The sequence below is a fragment of the Elephantulus edwardii genome, unplaced genomic scaffold, assembly GCF_000299155.1.
Source record: "Elephantulus edwardii isolate Elephantulus edwardi_28Jun2011 unplaced genomic scaffold, EleEdw1.0 scaffold00077, whole genome shotgun sequence".
NCBI lineage: Eukaryota > Metazoa > Chordata > Mammalia > Macroscelidea > Macroscelididae > Elephantulus > Elephantulus edwardii.
This window is the reverse complement of record NW_006399827.1, coordinates 8,768,581-8,777,235: the sequence shown is the minus strand read 5'-3', so window position 1 is coordinate 8,777,235 and position 8,655 is coordinate 8,768,581.

Here is an 8,655-nt window from a genome sequence, read left to right as displayed (position 1 = left end):
TTACAAACCCTCCCCCAGGTCCCCTCCACCATGCAGCCCTCGCTCTAGTCTCCTGTGATGACAGAAATACCCAGTTACATCTCTCTTTTAGACGGTTCTCTCCCTCCTCTGCTTCAGTGGAGACAGTGAGATTGACACAGGATAGAGCAAGGTTTAGGGCTGTTGTACATAGGGTTGCTAGGAGTCGCAGGTGATTTGATGGCACATAACAACAACAAAAACCAAATTTTGCAGTCCAAAATGGAAAAAACATGCTATCAAGACGTATTAGTAATAACTAGTGACTGGATTGCAAGATGTTGGAACCAAAGAAGAAGGAATAGCAGTCAGAACTTACACACTTGTTGACAGAAATGAGGCTGGAGATCAAATGAGAGAACTTTGTACATTCAATGATTTATTCAACACAAACGGTGACTATACGTATTTACCTCACCTGATGGACAGCACAAGAATCAAACTGAGTGCATCTGTAGAAAGAATCACTGGAGAAGCTCAATACCAGCAGTCGAAATCCAGCCAGGTGCTATGGAACTATCAATTACTCACGTGCAAGTTCAAGTCAAAGCTGAAGAAAATTAAAGCAAGTCCCCAACAGCCAAAATACAACCTTGAGTCTTCTTCATCTGAAGTTGAATATAATGTCCAGAACAGGCTTGATACACTGAATACTAGTGATAGAAGACCAGATGAGTTGTGAGATGACATCAAGGATATCCATGAAGAGAGCAAAAGGTCAAAGACAAAAACAAAAAAGAATGAAAAGACCTAAATGGAGGTCAGAAGAGACTCTGAAAATTACACTAGAGAGTTGAGTAGCCCAAACAAAGGGAAGAGATGCTGAAGTAAAAGCTGCATAAAAGATTTCAAAGAGCAGCTCGAGAAGAAAAAGCTAAGTATTATAATGGAATGTGAAAATAGCTCGAGTTGGAGGAAAAAAGAGAACAACCTGTTCAGCATTTCTCAATCAGAAAAAACGGAACAGACAATTCAAGCCTTGAGTTGTAATACTGAGAGATGCTATGGGCAAGATTTTTTATGATTTTAAGCATCCAAAGAAGATAGAGGGAATACACAGAGTCACTATAGGTACAGAGTCACTGTGCTAAAAGAAGGAAGTACAGAGTGACTGTACCAAAAAATTGATCAACAGAATATTCAGGAAGTAGCATATGATAAAGAACCAGTGTTAACAAAGGGAGAAGTTCACTGAAGGTATCAGCAAAAAAATTAAACCCCGGGAATCACTGGGGAATGATAGGTAGATCCTTTCCCTCCTTAGCACCCCCCTGGCCCTGTTAAGGACCACCGTGTGTCTGGATGGTTGTTTTGGAAGCTACTGTAGAGACACAAGAGACAGTAGTCTCAGAGGGACTAGAGATCAGACCAGAGCAGATGTAACAGATTCCCAAGAAAACTTTGGGCTTCAGGCTGGCACTGCCACCACTAGGTCTACTGCCAAGCCAGAGGGAATCCAGGCCAACTGCAGAAGCTTCTGTTTCTCCATCTGTAAAATAGGGATAGCACATGAGGAAGCCTGCCAAGTACCTGCAGACAGACACGGGGAAGGGGTAAAGAGGTCGAGTCAACCTTTCTGAAGGCAGCAGGATCCTTTCGCCACTCATCTTCAGAACAGGTGAGTTGGAAAGAGACTCAAAATACTCATAAGGATTGGAGCCTGCAATGTAGGTTTTAGTTCAAATGATTGCTTTTTACATAGTCCCTTTATTTATCTGTGGTTTGTTGTTTTGTTAGGTGCTAACTCCTAGCAACCCTCTGGACCATTGTCTCTCCGGAATGAAGCTTTGTCCAAGACTGCACCATCCTCACAACACTGTGCACAGCCCATTGAAGTCACTGTCAGTCCATCTCAATGAGGGTCTTCCTCGCCTTTGCTGAACTTCTACCTTTCCAAAGACTTGCCCAAAGTGTGTGAGATGAAGCCTTTCAGTCAGCTTCTAAGGAACACTCCGGTTGCACTTCCTTCAAGATAAAAATGTGTGTGTTCTTTGGATGTCCATGATATATTTGATATTCTTCCGCAACACCACAATTCAGAGGCATCAACACCTTCAGTTAGATTTGCTTTAAATACTTCCACACCTAGCAAGAGATACTCCATTTTCCTGTCAGTCTTTCCCAGAGTCGACTGCAAAATTCCATTTTAGCTAGAAATTCCAGGCTTTTTGTTTTATTTTGAAACTAGGTAAAAAGATCTTGAGATGCAAGTAGTAGGAAGAAATGTCTAGGTCTTATGAGGAGGGAAAGGGCACAAGAATTGCCATGAAAAGTTCATTATGTGAAAGAATAGCAATAAGTATCTTGCCCAGTAGTTATTACCCTGTTGATATTATTGTTGTTAACTGCCATCTGGTCAACTACAAATCACAGCGGCCCTGTTAACCTTGCCCTCCTGTGCTGCATCATCCCAGCAGTGTCACCGCACCAATACATCTCACTGAGGAGCTTTCCTCTTTCCTGATGCCTTTCCTAAAGAATGGCAACCCCTGACAACATAAAGTATGGGAGGTGAAGTTTCACCATCCTTGCCTCTGAAAGCCATACATCTACTTAATATATAATAAAACTCAAAACATCATGTGTGAGCTGATGGGATTTGCGGGATTTAGCAACCAGTGAGCCGTGGGCGGGAAATGTCTTGCTTAGAGTCAATCAGGACCAGGTGGGCAGGCTTTTGTATTTAAAAGTCCGTTGGGCCCAAAAGCCTGAAACCTGAGAGGGCCTGAGGTTAATTGTGTTTCAACGAACATTCTTCTAAGTAGTATAGCATTGATCTGTCAATTTGCTGTATTGAGGTAACTTGGGGTTGCTGTGATGCTGAATGCTGCACCACTGGTGTGTTAAATACCACAATGGTTACCCATGGTGGACAGTGTTTGGTGGAGCTCCCAGATTAAGAAAGGCTTGGAAGCAAGAGTGGCATCCACTTCCTAAACAACATGCCTCTGGAAAATATAAATTTAGAGAAATGACTATAGTTATACAACAGGGTTTATAAGTCATGCTTGACTTGAAGGCACTTAACAACAACAACAAAACTCAAAACAGGATGGTATCATGATAGGTAAGTAGATCAGCAGAGCAAAACAGAGAGGCTTGAAACAAATACAAATGCATGTGAGTTCTTAATTTGTAATTAAGGTTGCATTTAAAGTCAAATGCCTCAATAGGGGCGTGGTTTGATAAATTAGGATCTATTTATACAATGGAGCATTATTATGGAGCATTAAAAGGAAGTTATTAAAAAGAATAAGTAGCAACTGTAGGCATTGACCTGGGGAAAAAGTTTATTGTCAAGTATTAAATTCATGTGAATGACTGGATTTTTTGGTTTCTTTTAGGGTAAAACAATAAAGATTGATTTATTAAAATGTTATATCCCCTAAGGGATGGACCTCTATCCTTGAAAGAAAATGTGGAGGAGAGAGGCCAGGTGACTTATTATTATAGATTGAATTACGTCACCTCAAAATATATGTTGTAAATCTTAGTATCTATGCCTATGGTTAAGGAGTTCTGGTGGCCCAGTGGATAAAGAGTTGTGCTACCCACTCAAAGGCATGTGGTTCGAATCTACCAGCTGTCCCAAACCCACTAGAGGGTCATCTATGAGTTAGTTCTGACCAAAAGTCAGTGAGTTGATTTGATTGGTGCCTGAGATTAATTCATTTGGGAATGGTCTGCCTTTGTATGTTACTTTGCATTTTACTGATGCAGGATTAGTGTAGGATGTAACTTGAGTCCATCTCTTTTGAGATCTAAAAAGTCTGCAGAAACCTCAAAAAGTTGAACACAGAAACTCCACATGGCCCAGCTATTCCACTACTAGGAATGTACCCCAAGGAAATGAGAATTGAGACACAAAGATCAGAGATCTGTACACTAATGCTCATAGCGATGTTAATCACCATAGCAAGAACATGGGAACAGTTCAAATGTCCAACTGCAACTGAGAAGTTGTGGTACATTCACACAGTGGAATGTCTGTAGCACTGGGGGGAAGGGGTGGGCAGGGAGAAAAGTGCAACAACGAATGAAAGGAAATCCAAAGTATCTGTAAATTTTCATTAATAATAATAATAATAAAGGAGCTCTGGTGGCCTAGTGGCAAGATGTTGCACTGCAATCCCAGAGGTACACGGTTCAAATCCACCAGATGCTCTGCTGGAGAAGGAAGGGGCAATCTCCTCCTGTACCAGTCAGATCTGATTTGACGGTACACTTAAAAATAATACAATACAATAAAATAAAAAACCAAAACAAATAATAATAATAATAATAATAAAAATTCAGATGAAATTATAAAAGAAAAAAAACTTGGGAGAGACTGGAGAGCATTATGCTGAGTGAACTAACTCTGTCTCCTAAAGGCAAATATTGCATAAGACCTTTACTATAAAAATAGAAGGATAACTAGTAAAACATGTACGGGAGCTAGGAAGGAAGGGGTGGGAGCAGAGGGGTGAGGATAGGTAGTGGCAAAACCACACAGTTGCACAATTTGGTGGTTGGAGGGAGGAGGTAAAGGGAATGGGAACGATCCGGTGGGAACCTGAAAAGATTGGGTAACCATGGGCAAGGTCCAATGGTGATTGAGTTTATAAAACATAATTCATGGGAATGATTGTATGAAATGGTATGAATGAAGAGTGGTGTGAAACACAGTGTATACGAACTTTGTGAGCAAACCAATATACAGTTTTGGTTTTGTTTTGTTTTTTAAAAGAAGTTCCACAGAAGAGCTATGGGGACACATGGAGATCTCCAGAGGACCGAGCAGCAGAGGCTGGAGAGAGGAGGGCTTTCCTGCAGAGCAGACAAAGCAGCAGCAGGAAGAGAAAAACTACAAGCGAGTGGCTTTAGAGAACAAAAATCTATTTTCTCACAGTTCAAGAATCTAGGAATTCTACTTCAGGCATGGCTTCAGAGGTTCTTTCGTGGCCCTCACCCACTCACCCACTCACTCACTCATGGCTTTTGAGTCAGAACCAATTCATATCAGACCCTCCTCCAGTGGTTTCCGCGCTCTAGGCTGCGTGGGAGGCAGTTTGCCATCTTTCTCCCTTGGAGCAGCAGGTGGCTTCTAATCACCAGAGCGGTGCTGCCTTTGGGCCAGAGCGCAGCTCTCCATGGATTGAGCTGGAATCTCTAGCTGGAGTTCCTTGGTGTGCACATCCATCTTCCCATGTGTGCTCCTGTGTCCACTCTGCTTTCCAGAACCCACAAGTGGTTAAGTTTAGAACCCACCCAGCACTGGATGACCTCATTAACCCAAAAAAGGGGAAAGAACCTCAATTTCCAAATAAGGTCATATTTATTGATAGAGGGGTTAGGATTTGGAGTACACAGTTTGAAGGAAGAATATCATGATTTCCTGCCCACACTTAGCCCAAGGCCCGACCCTGACCGTACTTTCGGGAGGCCTGTATAGTCCTATCTTGGCAAGGTCACCCAGATGGCCAGAGCCTAACTGGACCCTTGACCCAATCACATTCCGTCTTTGCCGGTCTTCCTGCCATTCTGATGTTCTTTGTGTGTGGTCACCTGGTATCCCTGTCAGGGCTACTTAATAAAGGCCAGTTTGTTTCTCGGGATCAGCTTCTAATCTCTCAGCTCTTTTTCTGTTTAACATAGTTCAACCCATTAAGACATTTCCTCTTCCCAAACCTGGATTTCCTCAACCACAAATCCCTATCTGCACAGGAAGTAAACAAACCCCACTTTAGTCACAGCAATCCCAACTCAAGGCAACTTCTATGCCTTATGTGTTGGGCTGCTAACCAAAAGGTTGATGGTTCAAATTCACTAGCTGCTCCATGGGTAAAAGATGGGCAATCTCCTCCTAAAAGACGCACAAGCCTCAGAAACCCAATGGAGGAGCTCAAGGAGTCCGAATCAAGGTGACAGCACTGGGTTTGATTATGGAAAAGGAAGATGAACATTTAATAAGGATTGTTGTTGTTGTGTACTGTAGAGTCAGAATCAACCCATAGCTAACACCCTGGCGGGTTTTCAGAGGCAGTTAATCACACGGGAAGAGATTACCCATCCTTTTCCCCAGGGGCAGCTGGTGGCCACCAAACTGCGTGCTTTTGGGATTGCAGTGCAGCATCTTGCCTCTAGGCCACCAGAGCTCTAATAAGGATTGTTGTTGTTGTTGTTGTTATGTGCCGTCGAGTCGCTTGTGACTCATAGCGACCCTATGTACAACAGCCCTAAACCCTGCTCTATCCTTTGCCAATCCCACTGCCTCCCACACACCCATCCCAATTACCCCAGTCACTGAATCAATCCACCTCATAGAGGGTCTTACCCTCCTGCGCCGTCCCTCCACCCTCACAAGCATGATGTCGCTCTCCAAAGACCTGTCTCTCCTTACAACATGTCCAAAGTATGTCTCACTTAAGGATTAAGTAAGAAAAAAATTATCACACACACAAATCTGATTTCTAGAAAACTGTTTGACCCTTCCTGAGTGCTTCACCTCCATCCTTTGCTTGTGCAATTTGGGGTGAAGTGTCTACTCCTGCTTCTTTTAATCACATCAAAGGTCCAGTTCAGATGGCAACTCTTCCAGCAGACTTGCCTGGTCACCCCGATCAGAATGAACGCTTCCTCCTGCCAGTGCTGGTGGGTTTCGGTTGTACCATGCCTGTAGCGCACTACACCCTGCTTTGAATTAGAGTTTTTGGTAGAGACAATAATGGCAACAAACTTGAGAGGAGGCATCTGGGAGCTTTAGAGAAAGACTGTTCTTGCTAATCAAAGGCTGCCGTGTGTCTGTCGTGTGTCTGTCTGTGTGTGCATCCTGGAACTTATGCTGCCTACCCACAGAACTCTCCACCTACCTCTTATGTTCGTAGGTTTTCCCCATGGACGGCCAAAAGAACAAAGAAGCATGTCTTGGAGAGGGTGCAGCCAGAGTGCTCTTTGGAGGCAAGGATGATGAGGCTTTGCCTCACACACTTCAGGCATGTTGCTAGGAGGGGCTGTTCTTTGGAGAGGGACATGATGCTGGGAAGGGTGGAGGGTCAGCGAAGGAGAGGAAGACCCCTGATTTACAAGGTGACTGCCGCAATGGGCTCTAATGTGTCAGGAAGTGTGAAGATGGCATAAGATAGGACAGGGTTCAGATCTGTGTTCATAGAGTCGCTAGGGGTCATACTCAACTCAGTGGAACCTAGCAACAACAACAGCACACTGAGATTGCTAGAGTGGCAGGATGGATTAAGTTGGGTGTGACACAGAATTTGGAAGAATGCTCATACCCAACTCAAGCCTGAATGCCCTTACTCCTTAAACACAGGACCTGGCAGTGCCATATGACATTGTCAATCCAGAACGGATGTTCTCAGACTGCTGGTGGCCTCATGGTAAGGAGCTGTGCTGCAATCCCAGAATGGATTTTCTCCAGTAAACAATGAACTCCTTGAAGATAGATTCCTTGTTTTGTATCTGCAGCCGTACGACCAGCACTGTGCCCACTACCAGGTGAACATTTTTGAACCAAGTTGAATAAGGAGGTTCCATTATGTTACTATGTGTTGTGCATTTGACTATGACCCTGAGTAGCCCTGTGAACAACAGATCTGAACTTTGCTCTGTCCTGTGCCATCCTTATGATCTCTGTCAAGCTCAAGTGATTGTTACAGTCACTGTGGCAGTCAATCTGGTTGTATCTTCCTGTCTGTCTCTAAACCTCCAACTTCTCCAGTGCTATTTTCTTTTTCCGTGGACTGGTGCCTACTGAGAACACATTCAAAATATGTAAGATGACGTTTCACCACCCTTGTTCTTAAGGAGCACTGTGGTTGCAATTCCTCCAAGCCAGATTTAAATTGTACTTGGTCTGACATCACTGGACCTTAATCGTAGTTGACTTTAGCTCCTGACTTTGAAGAAAGGAGGGGTGTGTGTGTGTGGAATCTATCATCCAAAAGAAAGGGATTTTTGTTCTGTCGTCTTTACAAATCAAGGCTTTCACAACTTTTGGCAGTTGCTGAGATTTGAGCCACCAGCAAGAAAACAGAGACCTTTTCAAAGAACATGTCTGGCTATGTCTGCCATTGGTTGGTAGTTGCTATGAAAATAATTTTTCTCTCCTTAACACCTCATAGCAAGTTCCTTCTTTTCTGTATTGACTTGAAAATCAGAAATACCTGTTTTTAGAGTAATAGTTACAATATCATGGGATTGTTCATTTGCTTGTTCTTACTGACTACTAATTTGGTTTGGTTTTTTTACTACTGGCTTTTGTTGGTGAAATATAAGAAATATATTCCAAGTAATTGTCTTATCGCCTTTTAAAATGAAAGCTTCCCTCACTGTCCTTTGCTGCTTCTGTGGCTGCCAGCAGAGTCTCTCCCTCCCTTCCTGCTTCCCTCACCATCTATCCTTCCTCCGTGGCTACATTTCTCATTGGACCCCTCCCTTTTTAGGCATATAGTGAAGAAAATGCTTTGAAGTTTTTTCTTTTTATTGTGATTTGAGTGAATGTTTACCAAAAAAATTGGCTTTTCATTCAACCATGCAAACAAGTTATGTTTTATGACAGTAATTACAATTGTTGTTAAGTGCGACCCTATGAACGAAAGACCTGAGCACTTGCATAACTTTCATCGTTTCTCCACATTC